A 21,276-nucleotide genomic window follows, 5' to 3' on the forward strand; every position below is an offset into this window, starting at 1 on the left:
TTGAAATGTTGGTTATTTAGTGCTAAATTTTATCAAACTGATCTGTGTGATATTAAAGAAAAATATGTAACTTGATTTAGGGATTTTTTTTATGCAGTAAGAGCTCATGGCCCTTTTTAAAGGCCAAAAAAAAAGGGACAGGTTCCTGCCCTGAGGAACTTACCATTTAAATCAGACAGACTACAGTGAAGTATGATAGTTAACAAAAGATCCCAGAGATGGTATGGCAGAATAAGTGGTATGATGGTGAAAGATGAGATGTGCTCATTATGCATGCATCTTGCTGGAACGTGGTGTGGAACGTGCCTAGAAGTCCATGCAAGAGGAGGGGGTAACACGATTGGGGCTGGAGGAAAGGAAGATGACTTCAGTCGCAACATGTTGGCTAGACATGAGCAATGCAAGTGAGAACAGGAGAGGCCAGAGAGGAAGTGGTTGCAGTAGCCAAGATGATATGATCAAGGCATGGAGTGTGGCTTTGATGGTGGGGATGACTAGAAAGGGGCAGATTTTTGGAGGTACAGTATTATAAAAGAAGAACCAACAGGATTTAATAACAGTATAGATGCTGGGGCAGAAAAAGATGATAGAAAAGACTGAGATGTCCCCAGGTTCGGAGGGTGGTGGAATAATTGATAGAGATAGAGAAGGAAGACTTCAGGGGAAGTGAACAGATAAGAAATTAATTCACCATGTTATGCATGAGTTGGCAGCTGGCCATGAATGAAGAGATGTTGGGTATTCAGTTGCCAATATAGGACTGAACAGGGGTTTCTAGTGATCTTATTAAGGTACCCAGAACTTGTATTTACAATTATTGGTTTGTTTCTGAGATTGTAAACTCTTCAGGGCAGGGACTGAGTTTTCTTTTGAGTTTGTACAATCTCTGCTACAATGGGTCCTCAATCCCAATGGTGCTTTTGAATGCAATTTAAATTAATAATTAATAGAGATGATTCTTTCTTCACATTGTCCTTCCTTGGCTTTTGTTGCCCTTCTCATTTGATTCTCCTTCTTCTAACTGTTTTTTCCTTTCAAAGTGCAGCTGCTAAAGTTACCTTCCTTGCATGTTTGATTAGACCATGTCATTCCAAGTTGCCCTCTGTATCAAGTTAAAATTTCCCACCCAGGCCTTCAAGGCCCTGCACAAACCTACCCCTGTCTCCTTCTTGGATCTGGTTTCTTTCTGCTGCCCTCTCACCTCTTCATTCTTTTAGCAACATCAGCTCACTGCTTGCTTCAACTTTTCTCCTGTGCCTGTCTTTGTACCTTTCTCCATGTTCTTTATGCATAGAAAAATCTCCCATTCCCAATGAATCAGGTCCCCATGGGTCCACAAGCACTAATTTGTATCACCCTCACCAAAACTCTATATTATACAAGAGGAGATTTTTTTCCTCTTGTTTTTTCAGTGTGTCTCACCTCTGTGACTTCCTGTAGAGTGTAAACTACTCTGGGCAGGGACTGTCCTGTATAGCACCCCCTGCATAAGGGTGCTTATGAAATAGTAAAAACAACACCATGAGAACAGAAGAGGATTGGTTGGGTGTAGGGGTTGGGTGCTGAAGGAAAAAGACAGATCTCCAAGGGAAAGTGAGGGGATTTGGGAGACAAAGGGAGGAGGATTCACTGAGGGAGATGGTGAAAGAACAATTCAAAAGGCAGGAGAACCAATCAAGTGCAAGGAGGAGGGAGTGGTTGACTCTGCCAAAGGCAGAAGATGGAGTAAGGAGTCTGAGGAGTGAAAAGAGGCCCTTGGACTTGGCTGGAAGCAGATCAGTAGTGACCTTTAGTCAGAGTGGTCTCAGTAGAGTAGAGTGGAGTGGGCTGAAGCCAGATTGCAGAGGATCCAGGGGAAAGCAAGTTAGAGAAGAGAACACTGAGGAAGCAGGCATAGCCAGCACACTCAGCGCTTGGATGTAAAGGCGAGGAGGAAGATGGGAAGGTAGCAGGAGAGGCAAAAGCCATCAAGGTAAGGTTTTCATACTCTGGGTATCTTGAAGCACTTTACAGTAATGAGTTAGAAAATGATAGAGTAGGTGAGCTGTAAACGTGGCAGCTACTAAGTATTCAGTAATAGTTGACACACAGGCATAGGTGGTATAACTTGCTTTATTGAGAGAGAGTCTTTTGGCCGGGAAACAGGGATTAGTTTCTACTCTTTCTTTGTACCTCAATGGGCAAAAGAGATTTTGCGTTGTTATGTCATCCGAAGGACAGCATCCTTAGCAGTGCAGCACTGCACTGCAGCATCAGCAATGTGTTCAGGGCAGGGAGAGGAAGACAAAATGTGATGCCTTCTAATTGTCAATTGAAAAATCAAACAAGAAAAAATATAGTGTTAACAGTTTAATGGCAGCAGGAAGGATATTACAGAAATCTCTACGTTTATGGCATTGTTGATAATAGCATGCAAATCCGAATGTTTAACAAAGCCTTAGTAAGCTATCAAGTAACATTAGCTGGAGACATGGTGCTTAACAATTATGTCATGCTGCATACTGCTGAATAAGTAATGTAAAAAGTAAGCTACTTTTGAAGTCTCATTTTTGGCTGGAAGACCACTAAAGATGTTAAAATGTTTGGCTTTCTTTTGTCATTCTTACTGCTTGTGTAACAATATCTTCAGGCAACACTGACTTGCCTAGTACTTGTTCCATGGTTAATGCATTTTCTGTAATTCGCTGTAATAATTTGGTCTTTGTGGTGGTTTGTTGGTATTTTCTATGTTTATGTATGCTTGGAGTATATCAAGGGAGCTTCTGTGTGGCTACACTTGAAACAAAGCTTTCTGCTTTCAGTGTAATTTACTCAGCCGCTGGTGCAACTGAAATCAAATCCTGAAATATTCAAAGGACAAATACAGTTGTAGACTGTTTTTTTCTAAAAACATCCTGAACAAAGAATTTCCTTAAGGAACACTGAACCGGATTCAGTACTTCCGATGCATTATCTCTTCCCTTCCCCTGCCCGCTCCCCCCTGCCCCAAAGATTTACGGAAGTGCAAAGGTCAGCATATTTTTCAGGGATCACCTATGATAATTTCAACCTATGTTAATTGAAACCCGTATTTGTTTTTTAAGCATCTGATTTGAAATTGTAGGTCAGCACCCCTTCTTCCCCCAAATACCCCACAGAAATTAAATGTTAACATTATGCATAATAGTAGCCATGCTTGGAGGATTTGAGATCAACTAAAACTTTTTATGGGTTTCCACTGCTGTCTACATTGCAGCTGGGAGGTGTGATTGCCAGCACTAGAGCCCTGGGGAGATGCAAAATTTTTATCCGCATCCAATCTGCAATCCACAAACATGGCCCGCGGATATCTGTGGATATAACGTGGATATCCGCCGATTTGCAGGGCTCCAGAGATATATTTGGATCTGTATCCATCTGCAATCTGCAAACATGGTCCGTGGATATCCAGATCCGCAGAACCTCAGACTAGCTGACCATGCTTGGACTTGGGGGTAGCGGGATGCCTTGGACTTGGGTGGCTAGCCCAAGCTGTTGCCAGTGCCGCAATATCCCCTTTGCTTCTTTTAGTATGTGAGCTAGTGTGAGTTTGTCTGGATTTATTGAACCCTTACAGGGGTTCAAGCTATACTCTTTTCCCTTCACCTTTAAACAAAGTGATTAGACGTGCTGGGAGGGGAGCCTGAGGCAATTAGCCAAGAAGAAATTGGTAAAGTATTGAAGACAAATGGTAGGACTTTGAGGGGGTTGCCTATTAGCCATCCTCCTCAAATTCTCCTCACAAAGGAAAAGATACTTGCAAAGCTCCACAAGAAAATGGAGTTGCTTTGAGAGGCAGTAAAATTAAATTTGCCCATTGTGTGATCCTCCACTCACCTCTTCAGCAACATACCTCAGTCATGGGCCCTTTGGAAAGCTGTTACCTCTGTTGTGGGCTGCTGTGGAACAGGGGCAACTGCTAAATAAGACACACGTCCATTAGAGACTGTTAGTCTACTGGTCACTATGGGCTATGTGTTCAAAAAGTTCCATGCCTACAATCAAAATCAGATTTTTAAAGGATTTCTGCTCCTATTTAGGATCCAAAATAAGGAATCACATTTTCGTAAGAGCCCAGATCACTAAGTTAGGGCACATTGTTCATCTCTCTGACCTTCCAATCCAAATAGATAATAATAAACCATTTCACCAGTTCCTTTTGCAATCACATTTACCCATTCCATCTCTTCCCCTTTGCTCTCATTCAGGAAGGGGCACCCAAATATTATCTCCCACCTCCCTTTGGGGGTTCATCTGGAGTTTCCAGGAACTTCCTCTGCCCCCAACAGCAACTTGTGGAAGAGAGAAATTTTTTTCCTTCCCACAACCAATGGGAAGTGAGTGCAAGGAGCATTGTTCTTCTTTTTGCTTCTTTTTCCCTATGGACAGAAAGGGAAATGCCACCAAAACTATATGGAGAGTGAGTGGGAGCCACTGGCCTGACCAGTAAGAAGATACCAGTTCTGAGAAAGCACTAGTGGCGGTGTTTTGGACAAGTGTTCTGCAGAGCACCAGTAAATCCATGGCAATTTATGCATTACAACTCAGGTTAGAAAATGCAGCCGCTTATTGCCCACAGGCCATATGATAAAGCTGTAAACTGACCTTCCTTTTGAGAGTACTGGACTCAGCTAACCTTTAATCTGGGCACTGGCAACTCCTGGGTATACCAGAACTTCCTCAGTTAGAAATTCCTCAGTGTTTCTGGTTGGGGCTGTGACAGAAGGTCTGGACCTGTGTCCCTAGTTCATAGTTCAAAATAACAGAAAATTATGGGAGGGAGGGTTTTAATATTGAGGAAAATGCCAACCTGCCTACTTGAAAGGACTCTATTCCCCTCTATTTGACATTGGTGAGCCTCATCTGGAGTACTGTGTCCAGTTTTGGTCCCCACACTACAAGAAGGATGTGGAAAAATTGGAAAGAGTCCGGGGGAAGGCAACAAAAATGATTAGGGGGCTGGAACACATGACTTATGAGGAGAGGCTGAGGGAACTGGGATTGTTTAGTCTGCAGAAGAGAAGAATGAGGGGGCATTTGATAGCTGCTTTCAACTATCTGAAAGGGGTTCCAAAGATGATGGATCTAGACTGTTCTCAGTGGTACCCGATGACAGAACAAGGAGTAATGATCTCAAGTTGCAGTGGGGGAGGTTTAGGTTGGATATTAGGAGAAACTTTTTCACTAGGAAGTTGGTGAAGCACTGGAATGGGTTACCTAGGGAGGTGGTGGAATCTCCTTCCTTAGAGGTTTTTAAGGTCAGGCTTGACAAAGCCCTGGCTGGGATGATTTAGTTGGTGTTGGTCCTGCTTTGAGCGGGGGGTTGGACTAGATGACCTCCTGAGGTCCCTTCCAACCCTGATATTCTATGATTCTATGATGCTAAGCATAAATCAGCATATGTAAAGCAAACTGTTTTACGTTTAGGTTTTAATTCCATATATTTTTTGTTTTTTAATAAATCGTATGCATTCTTCTCTAAGAATAAGGACTGAAAGGTAAAGAATTTATGGAGGCTGCACCCTGCCCTCTCTGTCTCAGTCAAAGGGAATGGTCAGAAGTATCTTACCCCCATGAGTTGCATTGTCCTCAGTCTGTAACAGGCCAAAGACTGTGCAGGAGGTGAGAATTGGTGGCACTAGTCTCCGGACCATATATTCAGTATTCTTTGCCAAATAAAATGGTTCCAAATCACAATTTGAAGTCACAGGATAGATTTTGGTCAGCCCCCTCTAAATATTTGTAATCCAAATGATTGTTAATTTAAAAATGAAGAAAGAACGAAATAAGAGATCAAATATTGTGGAGCTAGCACTGTTGACTTTGTGCTTTCTTCCTCTTCCTTCCTCTTTGTGTCTATCCATCACCATCTTTATTCCTTCTTTCAGTCTGTTTCCTCTTCTGCTCTCTACTCCTTTGCAACGTCAAGCCATCATCTGTAAAAAAGCAGGACTAAGCTCCTGCACTGTGGCAGTTCACACACTCAGTACCTACTGTAGAGGAAATTGACTAAGATCATAATGTTCTTACTAAAATGCTAGCGAATGTCCATTTTTGGGGAAAACAGATTGGTCTTCTAAGGGGGTCATAAGAAATTCCCTATGATCTCTAATGTAAGAACTTGTGTACCAAGTGATTATGTTCAATTATATGATCAGCTTTAGAGGGGGTCATTTTAAATAAACCGATGGAGTGTGATCAAAAGCTCTATGTCTGTATTTCTGACTCAACATAAATCATAGGTAAAAGTTTCAAAAGCCTTTAAAATCATTTAAGAATCTATGTCACATTGACTTCCAATGGGATTTAACCTCCTAAATGATGTAGGGGCTTTAAAAATGGGCCTTAAACTCCTACCTTATTTAGACACTTTTGAAAATGTTACCCCTTAGGTCTACGTGGTATGAGGCAGTTAATCAAAAAGAGCCAAATTACATCTCTTTGCTTTGGCATCCAAAATGGGCACAAATGAACAGGCCCTCTTAGGCGCGGGGCCCAATTCGGGGGAATTGGGGGAATCGGCCTAAAGCTGGCCCTGCATATGAATGCTGTAAGAGCAGTACTATTTTGTGTCTGCATCATGGCCAATCCTCAGCTCCCTGTTGAACCCCTACACAAATCATCCATGCTCTTAGGAATCTGAGCATGAGCAGGTATATAGTGGCCTTGAGTTAATCAAAATGTCAGCAAGAAAATTTATTGACCATGCCTCCTGATCCTTAAACAGAGTTCCAGAATTCTCTTTTCTGGTTCGATGTATAGAATACCCATTGAGATTTTACAGAATGCCAATCCTGCAGATTTGGGGGAATCTGGATCATGGTATAGCATTTGCACTGTTTCCCTTCTGGCTGTGCCCAGAAGTTGTTCCATGAGGTTCTGACATATGTGTGCTGATTTTTGTACATGAAGATTTACAGCCTTGATAGTAAAATATCCTCAAAATATGATATAGTTAATCCAAAGTGAAGTGACAGTATTTTTAATGAAAAAATGTCAATATGTGTTTGAAAAAAATTATGTACTTAATAGAATCACCTAGTCTTCTGCAATATTTTATGTTTTTTTTTAACTGTCTCACCCTTTCCCCTTCTTTGCTGCCACTCGATTCACCTAGACACATCAAGGGGGAGTGGAAAAACTTCAGTTCTCTATCCTTCCATCAGCTCTCCAGTTTCTCTTTGGGGCATTTATATAGCCCTGTGGCACTCTCTCCCCCTTTTTGAATCTAGTGAATATCTCCAGAGTCTTCCTCCACCATTGCTCATAGCCTAAGTAGTAGCAGAATGAAATTTGATCTGATTTCTTGTCAGTTTCATTGCTGTCCACAAGGCTGTGGGGCATCAGTAGAGTTTGCTCTGCTGTAGCTTGGCAAAGCTCAGAGCAGCAGTGTGCAGCACTGGAGGTGTGTCTGCAGACTTGAGAAGATAGCATTGCATTAGTTTAACTTAGTTCATGTTTGGAAGGTTATCTTTGCAATCATAAGGGCTAGAAATTTTTTAAGGAAAGTTAGATTCTGCAGAAGCAGATGACAGTCACTCAGGCTTCCTACTCACTATGTGTGGGTAGGTGAGTGAATTTTTCAAGTTTGTGTTCAAAGCAAGATATTTTTTTCCATAGTCAGAATGAAAGTGAATTTTCATATGGGGGAAAAAAACCCCAACCTCTTCTACACAGGAGCAGACTGTTAGAGGTCTGCCAACTGGCCTATTTGAGAGAACTAGTGAAGTCATCAAGCCAGTTCTATTTTAATACACTGACACAGTGCAGTGAGGCAGCTGGAGGTACAGGCACACAGAAAGAGCAAGCAAGAGAGAGATGTTTTTCCTCCAGCAGAAATGTTCTGTAGTAACTGACAGCATCACAATTTCAACTTTACTGAGGTTCTGATAGATCAGAGAGATTTGAGGAAGTTTGCACAAGGGTCTTAGCAAAAAGGGCTTGAGGAGTATCTATCTATTTGTTGTCTGAAACGGTCTCAATGTCATATGCACATGGCTCTGTGTCAAGCTACTGTGAGGCTGGCTATTGAACAGAATCGGTTGCCATGGGTAAGCAAAATGGTGACTGTCAAAAGCTGCAGACAGAACGCTTTGTTTAAACAGGATGGAAATTTTTTGACTAAATAAAGGTCAGAAATGCCAAGGCTATCATTAACTGACACAATCCTGCAAGAAATGATGAGAAAAGTATTACTATAAGAAGTAGGACACACATCATATATAATTTATCAGCGTATAGGAAAACACATCTAACGTCATGCTGTGCAATAAATGTATGCACTACAGGATCAGGAAATAGTGATAAAATGCTGTTTTCAAAAATTCATCACCCCTAAAAGAATCCTCCCTTCATCTAGTAAAAAAGATATTTTTAATTTCCTTGATTAAGAGCCCCATTTTGTGTGTCCATATTCATATGTTTAGAATGGAAAATTATTCATAATTTGATTCTGGCACCCTGAAATGAAAAGCTGCTCTATTTGCAGTAGCAACTATTTAAAGGTGTACAACAGGTTTCATATCACAAATCACTTAATGCAAAACAATATTATTTCTCAAGCATTAAAATGCTAAGAATTCAAGTTAACCATTTCAGTCTAAATGAACATGCTGGCAGATTCTTAGTTGGTTTTGAGGAGGGGTAGCCTGCTTTGAATGGGTACTTGTGAAATGCTATCTCACATTGTAACACATAGTTAATAGAACTAGACAGCATTGTAACATGCTTGTATTCAGGGGTCATGACTCTGAAGAGTGCCATGATTCAACCTGATATAGCAGTGGGAACCCTGAGACAGGAAGTTGCCTTGTTTACAAGAAGTAGAGAAACCACAATTGCAAACAAACCTGAAAGATTCCACTGTGGCTTTCATTATGAATAGCAAGCAAGAGTGCTGAGAATTAGTGTTTTTAAATCTAAATACCAGTGGTGAGACATTGGAAAGATGAAAATATTATCTCACAAAGTCTCCAAATAAAAAAAGTACATGATTGTATTGCTACATCTGTCAGAACTGCTGTAATATGCCGAAATAAACATAATATGAAAATGCTGCTGTTAGGGTGGGGAGGGAAAGGAAGGGACAGCTCTCATTTCCCTGGAGCGATTTGAATCTGAGATTAGAACTATATAGTGTGAACCCTGTGAAATCTGTTTGGGAGTTTCTCGCTTGACTGGGCTAAAAGACAAATCCAGTCAATATCTTTGCTCCATTACAGAAATTAAAATATTTTTTCAGTAACTAAAATACATGCCAAAAAAGATAGGCCTTACTAGTCTGACTTTTGTCAAAACTTTGTGTTCTTATTATGATTTGAATGCCAAGTAAATCCATTTCTTTCAATCACAAAATGACTTGGTGTTCAGATTGAGATTACTGACCTGTAAAGAAACTCTCAGGATTACAGTTTAATTATGAGGAGCACATTCTCCCCTCAATATGCTGGAGAGCCATGGGAGTTCCAGACGTGGGTCATGGGGAGAATAAGCCCCCAAGTGATACATCTGCTCCTGTATAAGTAGATTATATTTATGCATAAAACACCATATGCAGGCAGTTATTAATCTTTATCTATAACAACAAATTAGACAGACATACAAGCCAAACTTTCTGGCTAGCATACTACTGTGAAATAGTAAGTGTCAATCAACTACTAGTACTCATCCTTAGCCTACTTAATGTGAAAATTACTTACGTTACAAAGGGTGTGCAAAGAATTCTGACCCCTCCCTCCCCTGCAAATCTGTTAGTTTCAATGAAGCTGCAAGAAAGATGAAGTTGGCCTTCGACTTGCTATTTTTCTTGTTGGAAATGCTTGCATTAACCAACTTCTGAAAAATCTGTTGTTTCACTGCTATTTTGCTGGCTTTTCATTCCTTAGATTTTACACTCTTTATCTTGTTACTCTCCAGATGCGGGTGAGTGGGTGTCTTTGTTAGTTGCATTTCAGCAGATGTTTAAAAGGGACACTAAACATTTGTAGGCCCAACCTTTGACCTGCCCGTTGTTTACACTATATTGTAGGTGTAAATGTTGTTCTTTGGGTTTTGGGGAAGTTGGTGGGTATGCTGTTTGTTTTTAATTTGTGATGAAGGTGCCTGGAGCTCTGGGAAGGGGCTCTGTTCTGTACAGTTTAGGTCAGGGGTAGGCAACCTTTCAGAAGTGGTGTGCTGAGTCTTCATTTATACACTCTAATTTAAGGTTTCACGTGCCAGAAATACATTTGAATGTTTTTAGAAGGTCTCTTTCTATAAGTTTATAATATATAACTAAACTATTGTTGTATGTAAAGTAAATAAGGTTTTTAAAATGTTTAAGACACTTCATTTAAAATTAAAATAAAATGCAAAGCCCCCCGGACCGGTGGCCAGGACCCGGGCAGTGTGAGTGCCACTGAAAATCAGCTCGCGTCCTGCCTTCGGCATCAGTGCCATAGGTTGCCTACCCCTGGTTTAGGTAAATACAAAAGCATTTATAAGATGGTGGGGGAAAAAGTGATATTAGATAGTAATTGAAAAATGGTAGGCCATCATGCCATTAAATGCTCTATTGTAAAGCCTGTTCTTGTGGGGGAGGGGGCAGCATTAAGGCTGGGAGTGCAGCCTTCACATTGACAGCCAAAAGTTTCAAAAGTGCGTAGTGATTTTTTGGTGCCCAGCATCAGACCTTAAAGAGGCCAGATTTTAAGAAAGTTCTCAGCCTGCCTTTCAAGGTGTCTGAAGACGGGCACCCAAAAATTGAAAGAGGTAGGCACTTCTTGGAAATCAGGCCCCTTTAAAGTGTCTTTCTCAGTTTTTAGGTGCCCTATTTTGGGCACCTTGAAAGGGGTGCTGAATACTTTCTTGAAATCAGGCCCCTTTAAGGTATCTCAAGTTGGGCACTGAAAAATTGAGTAATCTAAAATCATCTGTTGGCCATGATTTGTCAGAAGGGACATTTCTTAAGTCTTTGACTGTTAAACCACGTAACTATTAATGTCTGCTTTGGGATGAATGGAACCCTCACTTCTGGTGCTTCTGCACGTGGTTTTGCTAGGGAACAGAGGAGCTGAATTTGGGAGGCACAAACTCATGTATGTCCCAGAGCCAAGGCAACAGGAGTCAGACTATGGGTGGGCCAGTGAAAGGGTAAGTGGTAAGAGCTAGGGCCAGAGGATTAGGGCCACACATGATCATTCGTGGAGTAGCTCTGTAAGCTGCTGTGTGGTCTTGGGGAGTGAGGTGAAAGCATCTTCCTAAGAACCCAGCACGACTATTTGGCTTCAGTGCTTTGTTGGTTGGATTTCTTGTCACCCAAGTAAAGTACCATATATACTCGTTCATAAGCTGGATTTTTTTAGTAAAAAAGGGAAGCACCAGAGACGGGTCGGCTTATGAACGGGTATAGAGAGGGAGGGGTGGGACACAGCCTCTCCCCCCAACAGAGGGAGCAAGGAGACTCAGCACAGCCAGCGGAAACAAAAAGGAAGAGGCGGGGCCAGAGTCTCTACACTTCTGGCTACTCTGCTCTCCCTCCAGCCCCTAAAGCAGCTGCAGCCCTGGGGCTGGCAGGCTGCAGCCGTGCCACTCGGCCCCACCCCCAAGAGCAGACTGTGGCCGTGCCGCCCGGCCAGCTGGAGCAAGCTGCGGCCGCGCCACCCAGTCTGGCCCACCGGAGCAGGCTGGGACCATGCTGCCCAGCCTGCTGGAGCAGCTCCAGCCAGGTCAGAGACATCCACCCCTGGCCCTCCCCAGATAAGGTGGGAAGGGATAGGATGGGGAGAGTTTGGGGGTCCCAGGCTAGGGGTGGGGTCATGTGGGGGTGGTCAGAGGGGTTACTCTTCTGACTCCCAGCTTCTCCCCCCCCGCCAAATTTCCCCACCAATTGCTGTCCCGGCCCATCAGGGTAAGCAGCTGGCACGCCGGGACACTTTGTTTACTTAGGTTTACCTCCATGCCTGCGGACACTCGAGGTAAACCATCTCGGCCCGCCAGCGGCTTATCCTGATAGCCCAGGAGCCAAAGTTTGCTGACCCCTGAATTATAGGGTCGGCTTATGTACGGGTTATAAAAATTTTCCATTTTTACTTATCCATCTTGGAGGGGTCGGCTTATAAACGAACCGGCTTATGATCGAGTATATAAGGCAATTATAGTTGATTAAAAAGGCATGATTGCATTATTTGCATCTGGAGAGATAAGAAAATCACTGGCCATAAGGATGGGATACTTCTGAAATATCAAGGGGATCAGAGTGTCTCTAAAAAGAAAGGAAGAAGAATAAACAAGATAAAAGTGGCTGTATATAGATAAGGCTGTAAGGAAGTTGTGATTTTTTTGGTTTAAAAGTTATAGCCACAGTTTTTAAACGTGGTTTTGGTGCGATTTTCCAAGGTATGCAGCCTGCCTGGCAAAGCAGGGCAGTGACACAGAAGAGATCCCGCATGACCCGCTTGGCTCTCAAAGGTAAGCATGATGGAGGGGCAGCTGGGCCAAATTCGAATGATGGAGGGGCAGTTGGGCCAAATTTCAATGAGTGCTTGTCTGCACTTGAAATGCTAAAGCGGCATAGCTGCTCCTGTCGGTGTAGGTAATCCACCTCTTCAAGAAGCAGTATCTATGTCAACGGAAGAATTCTTCTGTCAACCTAGTGCTGGACACACCAAGGATTAGGTTGGGGTAGCTGTGTCTCTCAGGGGTGTAGATTTTTCACTCCCCTGAGACATGTAGCTGTGCTGATGTAAGTTCCCAGTGTAGACCTGCCCTGACTGATGTTGTGACCTTGCACATGGGGTTACAGTGTCATTCAAATTTCCGGCAACTATAAAAAGTTGCTGTGTGCGATAAAAGTCATGGTTTCCACAACAAATTCACAGCCTGCTGTTTTCAATGGGAAAATGGCCAGCGTCTACTCTGATGCAAAACCGAAGACTTATAAATGTGTGTACAAAGACTGCTGCAGTACTTCTCACAGTGACATTAGAAATGGTTGCAAGAACAGATCTATTTTCCTAACTCTGGTTGGAATATAGGTGTCTGAAGTTGTTCAACACTTGTGTTCTCTTCAAGGAGCAGGTGACATGGAGTATAAGGACATGAATGAAGTCCTTTGAAAAGTACAAGGTGCCCCAAACCACATAATTGAGAGAGAAATTTCACTTAAGAAACCAAAGAGAAGAAGTAAAGCTGTCTGCTTTCCTGGATACTCTTAACAAGCTGTCCACACCAGTGTTCCCTCTAATTTTTCCCACCCACCAATTTTTTTGGTGCACATAACAAAATTCATGTGGCAGGGTGGGACTGAGGGGTTTGGAGTGTGGGAGGAGGCTCAGGGTTGGGGTAGAGGGTTGGAATGCAGGGGGGTGAAGGCTCTGGGTGGGGGTGTGGGCTCTGGGGTGGGGCTGAGGATGAGGGGCTCAGTGCTGGGCAGAGGGTTGGGGTGCAGGGGCTTGAGGGCTCTGGCTGGGGGTGCAGACTCTGGGGTGGGACTGGAAATGAGGGGTTTGGGGTGCAGTGGGGAGAGAGGACTCCCTCCCCCCAGCTCTCTCTCCCCACAGCAGTGCCTGGGTTGGGCCGGGGGAAGGGCGCTTGTTCCCTGGCTGTGGCAGGTTCAGAGCTGGGTCGGGGCTGGGCTGGGTTGGGGTGCCTGGCCGCGGCAGGTTCCGGGCTGGGCTGGGTCAGGGCTGGGGGAAAGGCATCTCTACTCTCCCCTCCCTACCTCCCCACAGACCTGATTGTAGGCAGCTTAGAGGGAATTTAGGTCCACACACTGTCATGTAGATAAGTCTTCAAAAAAGCCCTCAGGGATTGTTAGTATTTAGCAATATTAAATACTAGGGGAGGGATAGCTCAGTGGTTTGAGCATTGGCCTGCTAAACCGAGGGTTGTGAGTTCAATCCTTGAGGGGGCCACTTAGGGATCTGGGGAAAAATCAGTACTTGGTCCTGCTGGTGAAGGCAGGGGGCTGGACTCAATGACCTCTCAAGGTCCCTTCCAGTTCTAGGAGATAGGATATCTCTATTTATTTAGGATCAGAAATCCAGAATTTAGGGAGAGGTGACCAATGAACGGAACCTGGAAGAGCACATTGGCTACCTGTTTGGTGTTAGTGTGACAGCTGAAACATACGGCAGTTTGATAGATCATATCTGCCTGCATACCATGTAAAGGAAGGAAAGCACAGTCCACAGGCCATATCAAATAGTAGATGGGAGTTTTCATCCTTATTACTGTAGAAAAATGGAAATGTCAGTAAAGAAGATTTGGGGCATGAGGGTAGTAATACCACAAAGCTTGCAAGCTACAGAGTTAGGTATATTGCCTCAGTATCACCAAGGTATGTGGGTTTTTTTTTCTTTTGGTGTGAGTTTTATAGTTTGTGTGTGTGTGTGTTTAAATAAAATAAATTCCATTATATGGATATATTTGTCTTGGTGCCATCAGAACATCCTATCCCAAGAACCTGACAAGGACCCTCTTCACTACATTTCAGGAAATCTGTATTAGAGATCCCTACATGTCCAAGCCTTAGGAACTATGTTGCTTTCATTTCACGAGATGCACACGGAATGAGGCAGGCAAAGCTCCTTTTCTATCCACAGCTGTGTTTATATTTGGCAAAGTGTATCTTTCCACTCTCCTCATGCTTCAAAATGGCTGAAAAGTTTTATTCTCCAACTTTCCAAAACAAACCCTCCCCTTCAGGCAGAGACCAAGCCTGGAAAGTTTCATACCAAATGATGAGAGTTTCTGAAAGTTAAGTGGCTGCAAGCAGAGGTTTAGAATGGCAATAATGGAGAATATTTTTTTTATTACATTTTGAGTTACTTATTTTCATGTTACCTTAGAATATAATGTACATGTGGATGGAACTACCTTTGAAAGTAGAGAATGTAGGAGGGTGGATGTAGAAATATGGAATTATGTTTAGGACACCATATGTTTAGAGCTTTGGGAGAAACTTTGAAATATGTTGGAGCTCACTAGATGTCTTGCCTTTTTTAGTAACAATCTGGGTGTGAACTTAAATAAATAATTGTACAGCATTTGGTAATATTCATGCAACAAAATCTGTTTCCCGTGTACTCCAAGTGAAAAAGAGGTGGTATATACCATATAGATCCTGCTCCTCCCTTCTTTAGGAGCTTCTGGATGTGCTGCCATAGACAATCCCTCCTGCCTCCTGTTTAATGATCCTCCAAGTTATCCAGATTTCACCACTACCATGGAGGCCATTCCTTCTGCCCTGAGGCCCTACTCCTCCTTTGATCTCCCATATTCCCACTACTAAGGGCATATAAACACATAGCAGTGCACATGTAAAAATCCTGAAAACCTACTAAACCAAAACACTACATTGTGCATGCAATTCTCCTCCTAGGGAGAGGTTAAGAGGGAAAACAAACCATATGTGGCTCATGTTAGTCATGTCACTTACTGCACTACTGGAAGGCACTCAGATACTATGGCAATGTGGACTGTATAAGAAACTACAGAGAATAGAATTAATACCTCTTGATTAGATATCTCCAATCCTCTCTGGATCTTGCAGGCTTCCACTGAGATAAACCCTGTGGTTGACAGACTCCAAGACTGCTTTTTAATTATTTCTGATTTTTTTGACCTTTTTCTAGCAATGGGCAATGTGATTTGGATCAAGTAAGAACTTGATCCATACCTTTTTGAGCTATAAATAGGTTTATCTAAAAGCATTTCACACCTTTGCCCAAACAGAAGGGCCAAAATACCATGTTGAGAGGCTGTTTTTGAGGCCCAGTTAGTGTTCTTATAATATATCTAGCTAAAAAGATAAAAAGATCTGGGCTCTCTAGTGCTAAATTGAATCTTGAAATCTTTTGTTCTCAGCTCACTGCTACTCTCTATCAGTATGCCATGCAGACTCTGTGACTTGTTTTGATTTGAACTTGAGGTAAACTTTAACACGGGGGAAGAAGCATGAATTTGTGTTTGTAACACCAGGCTAGGAATTGGGAGAGTTGTGGTCTATTCCTATCTCTGTAACTGACTTATACTATACTTGGGAAAGTTACTTAGCTTTTCTGCACCTCAGTTTCCACATCTGTAATTGGGAATGATAAAGTTTGTTTCAGAGGCAGCGGGTGAGCTAAATTAAACTTTGTAAGATGCTTGAAGATCCTTGGATAGAGGAAACCTTTGTTGTTGTTGATGATGAAAATAAAAACACTGTTCTTCTTTAAAACAACTACCACCACCTTCAAGAATGGAAGGTGCTGTAAAAAAGTGAAAAGCTTTTTTTATTTATTCATGAGTAATCAGACTTTTGATTTATTTCCTAGTTCTGGGATTCAGAATTTGAGGCAAGCTAGGTGCTGCTATTTCCATGTTAAGCTTTTATTAATGGACCTTTTTTTTTCATAAGAGTTGGTGAGACTGTACCAAATCAGAAGTCTGTTCTTAACACTTGTCATAATGCATAAATAGCTTTGCTCAGAATGTGCTGTGGGCTCTGTCTTGGATGCCTGTTGGACACATGAAAAGGGTTAAAGGAACCAGCCTCTCCAGACTCATTTTCAATATTTAATTCTCTCTAGTGAAACCTACAAAATAAATAAATAAATATTTGAAATTGAAGAATAAATATTTGAAAAAGGGATACATTGACTTTGCTGCAATCCATATAAACTCAGTATATACTAGAAGATGAAACTTCATAATGAGTGTAAAATAAAGAGAAATATATTAAAAGAAGATTTTGTGTAACAAAATAAATATGGAGATTTTGTCCTTTTAAATAAGATGGTTAAATTTGTAGCAAAACAGTATACATCAGTGCAATAGACATAAAGTAAAGATTATTATTAGAGTATAAATCTTGTGCACAATAATTCAACCTTCTTTAGGTTGTCCTTTGGTATTTCCTTTTCATTATCACCAGGGTAAGGAGCAGAGAGGAGACTTTGTGTCGGGGCTGGTAAAATTTCCATGATAATTTTGCAAGGCTGCACTAGATCAAATTTTGGTCAGTGCTTTGAAAATGGCCTAACCGTCTGCCAAATCAACACACCTGTTTGCTGCAAAAGCAGTGTTGATCTGTACCCATATTCTTTCTGGCTGCAGTGTCTTGTAGGCGTGTAGACTGCTTTTGCTGAGGTCATGTGAACCATGCCCAGGAAATGCCCTGCTCTGCTCCTGGTGACAGGGCATGTGGTGTAGTATTTCTGTAGGAAACAGAATACTGTAGGATCAACTAACTTCTACCCTTGTTGGGTGCAGATTTTCTAACAGCCACTTACATGCAGCACCCTTATCCTGGCTTTTTATCATGTGGGTGATGTTTTTATCTAGAGCAGGGGTGGGCAAACGTTTTGGGCCGAGGGCCACATCTGGGTGTGGAAATTGTATGCAGGGCCAGGGCAGGGGGTTGGGGTGTGGGAGGGAGTGCGGGGTATGGGAGGGGGTGCGGTGTGCAGGAAGGGGCTCAGGGCAAGGGATTGGGGTAGAGGAGGAGTGCGGGATGTACGAGGGGGCTCAGGGAAGGAGGTTGGGGTGCAGGAGGGGTGGAGAGTGCAGGAGGGGCCGCAGGGCAGGGATGCTGACTGTGGGAGGGGGCTCAGGGCAGGGGGTTGGGGTGCACAGGGGTGCAGGGTGCAGCAGGTAATTCAGGGCAGGGGGTTGGGGTGCAGGAGGAGTGTGGGGTGTGGTGGGGGCTCAGGGCAAGGGGTTGGGGTACAGGAGGGGTGCGAGGTGTAGGCAGGGAGTTTAGGGCAGGGAGTTGAGGGGCGGGGTGCAGGAGGGGTCCAGGCTCCGGCCTGGCGCCGCTTACCTAAAGCGGCTCGGGGTGGCAGCGGCGCGCACCGGGGTCAGGGCAGGCTCCCTGCTGCCTGCCCTGTCCCCGGCCCCGCACCACTCCAGGAAGCACTGCGTCCCCTGCGGGGCGGGGGGAGAGGGGGTGGAGGGCTCCGCGTGTGCTGCCCTTGCCGCGCCTCCAGGTACCTCCCCTGAAGCTCTCATTGGCCGCAGTTCCGTTCCCAGTCAAAGGGAGCTGCAAGGGGCGGGGCCTGAAGGCAAGGGCAATGCACGGAGTCCCCCCGCCCAGGGACTGCAGGGACCTGGTGCCGGCCGCTTCGGAGAGCGGCGCCACGGGGGGCAATCCCGCGGGCCGGATCCAAAGCCCTGACAGGCTGGATCGGGCCCGCGGGCCATAGTTTGCCCACCCCTGATCTAGCGCCTCCTGTAATCTGTGGCCGTGGGGATTTGTGCTGAATTGTGACAGAATTGTGCTCTAGCATCTGAGTTTTCATTTAAAAAAAGGTAGCCGTATGTTTGCAAAGAAAACCTTCCAACTTGAACAAAAAATACAAAGTGATGTGAGTGGTGTGTGTCAACAATTTGAAAGCTAGCTTGGAGAGGTATGCACTACCCCCCCAGTCATCCTATTTGGATTTTAACTTTGAAAACAAACTCATAATTGTTCAACAACTTGGCGGCTGATTGTTTGACCAGAACTTACTACTAATTTCCTCCTTGTACTCCCAAGCCATCTCTTCTTCCCAGGTGCAAAGAGCACCAACTGTTTTCAAAACCAGCTCCTTCTTAATCAACTTCATCGTTGCACTTACACATTTTCAGTATAAAGTTCAATAGTGCATTGAAAATAGAAAAAAATATAAGGGCAGAGGAAATGGAGTCATTTAATATCAAATAAATAACAAGGAAGTGATTGTACTAGGCTCTTTTACATTTAATTCAGTCAAAACTTAACTTCCTTTTAAAAATGTATTTGAAGTTGCCCCAGAATCTGAAGGTAGCATACTGCATATTTAAATTTGTAGGTCTCCCAGAACTATCCTGAATGCAAGTTAGAGCTCTCCTGTATCTCCTCAGAAAAACCCAAAAGGCTTCACTATTTATTTTTTATAATACGCTTGGTTTGTGGGCTTGAGTGGTTGTCCCTTTATCTGGCATCCTCTTTTGGATTGAACAGCCCTCTGGGCACAATGATGAGTCATCCATCTGTGCACAGGGTAAGAAGGTTTTCATGAATAATATCATTGCAGTATGTACTCATAACTTGGCTATTTCTGCTGGCTGTGTATTTATATGACACAGAAAAACTGCAGAAATATAATGTAATTTAACAAATTGGCCTCCCCTACACACTACAGGGTAGTTCTACACATAAAAATTCCCACTGGAAGGTGCATGAGGTAAGAGTCCATCTAGAATGTTCTCTGTTACATCTACTCCCCAGTTTCTCAGAGACCCAGTCTCTGCTCTGGGTGGAGCTCTCTTTAATACTGTGCTGTGGGAAATTTAAATGAAACTCCAGATCTTTCTATGGAATAAGTCACTGCTGAAATATAATGTTTTGTCTTAATGGATATTAAACAAATATATACATCCTTCTTCCAGTGAAGTTTTATAATGTCATTTCTGGTTAGGGCTGCCAACTTTCTGATTACAGAAAACCGAACACTCTTGCCCTGCCCCTTCTCCAAGGCCCTGCTCCCGCTCACTCCATGCCCCCTCCCTCCGCTGCTCGCTCTCCCCCACCCTCGCTCACTCGCTCATTTTCACCATGCTGGGGTAGGGGATTGCAGTGTGGAAGGGGTAAGGACTCTGGCTAGGGGTGTGGGGTGTGAGGTGGGGCCGGGGATGAGGGTTTGCGAGTGAGCGAGGGTGGGGGAGAGCAAGCAGCGGAGGGAGGTTGCGGTGAAGGAGGGGGCTCCGGGCTGGGACTGAGGGGTTTGGTGTGTGGGCCGGGGCTCAGGGCTGGGACAGGGACTTGGGGGCCGGGAGGGGGTTTGGGATGTGGGCTCCAGGTGGTGCTTATCTCTGGTGGATCCTGGGAAGCAGCAACATGTCCCTCTGGCTCCTAGGTGCAGGGCGGCCAGGGGGCTCCATGCACTGCTCCCTCCACAGGCCCGGCCAACGGGAGCTGCGGAGCTGATGCTCAGGGTGGCATCTGCGCCATGGATAAGGCCAATGCGCTGAGCCCTCCTGGCCGCCCCTGCACCTAGGAGCTGGAGGGACATGCTGGCCGCTTCTGGGAGCCATGCGGAGCCACCCGCTGCAGCCAATCAGACTTTTAGCGGCCTGGTCGGCTCTGCTGACTGAAGCCGCCAGGATCCCTTTTCGACTGCGCATTCCAGTCGAAAACCAGACACCTGGCAACCCTATCCCTATTGTGCTGTTTACATCATAATCTGTCTCTCTTCTCTTACATTTTCCTAATAGTGAAACAGATATTTGAATGATAGAGGTTTAATAGCATGATCTCAATGTTATTTAGGTTTGTGACAACAGGAAGAGGGAGGGATGGAAGCCCATGATCACTAAAGGATTAAAATAATTGTATTTAAATAAATACCTCAAATGGGCACTGTTGACTCATATTTCAGTATACTTGCACTAGTATACTCTACATTTCAAAAATATATAAGTCTACAGCATGCTCAATTACTTTATTTAATTATAGTTTACAACTTGTTTCCTTACTTTGTGTGAGCTAATTGCTCCATGCAGTTTTGAGATTTTCACCAGTATATTATAAGAGCTACATGCAATAAGAGAGACATTTCTGTTCAGTGCATTGTCTGCCTTTTAGTTTTCCAGGAATATTTTGTGGGGAGGAGACTGTCTGCTAAAGTGGACTAGTGCCTTTTACATCTGCAATTCAGATCAGAAATAAAATAAGCCATTCTTGTTCAGAGTGGATATGTGTGTGCATCATAAATATTTCCACAATCTGGCTCAGTTTGAGAATTAACAGTTCCTATTTAGTAGGAGGGATTCAGTGCTAAAATACTAGTCTTTCATAAGAACCACAAATTTATCCCCAATTTTTTTTCCATTCAGATTAATTCCCAAAGGGATTTTTTTCCCTGTTTAGTTTTACTGGACATCATCTTTCAGCCTTTGTATTTGGTCTGGCCAAAACCACGAGATTCTAAACATATAGGGACAAAATGTGCTGCTGTTACTACCTTGTGTGCTCCTATTAAAGCCAATGAGACTGCACAGGTAAGGTGAGTAGAGCTTCTTTTGTTAAATCCATCAATCTCATACTGAGAAGTAAAGAAATAACCAGTAGCCAGTGTTAGGGACAATCACTTTTTAGTGCATTATTTTCCGCTTTTTCATTTTACCTTTCCAGAATTGTCTCCTATTCCAGTGTGTTTCAGGGTTATTTTCATTCAAAATTATTTATGGCTTTCAGGTATTGATTGGCAAGGATGTAATTTATGCTCTGCTTTTTTAGAGGCAGCCATGTATACATCAGAGGGAAACTAAGTT

General features: G+C 43.5%; 1 protein-coding gene across 5 annotated transcripts in view; it reads left to right on the forward strand.

Moving 5' to 3' along the window:
* Positions 1–21,276, forward strand: part of KLF12 (KLF transcription factor 12) — a 341,692-nt gene that overhangs the window by 43,115 nt on the left and 277,301 nt on the right. The window contains exon 1 of one of the 5 annotated variants that reach the window (XM_054013317.1): positions 12,392–12,465. The exons of the other annotated variants lie outside the window; for them this stretch is intronic. The gene's annotated coding sequence lies outside the window, so the exon portion shown is untranslated. Of the gene's footprint in view, positions 1–12,391; positions 12,466–21,276 lie in introns of those variants that run through there. 5 annotated transcript variants of the gene reach the window in all.

Source organism: Malaclemys terrapin, chromosome 1 (genome assembly GCF_027887155.1).
Source record: "Malaclemys terrapin pileata isolate rMalTer1 chromosome 1, rMalTer1.hap1, whole genome shotgun sequence".
In the NCBI taxonomy this organism is placed as follows: domain Eukaryota; kingdom Metazoa; phylum Chordata; order Testudines; family Emydidae; genus Malaclemys; species Malaclemys terrapin.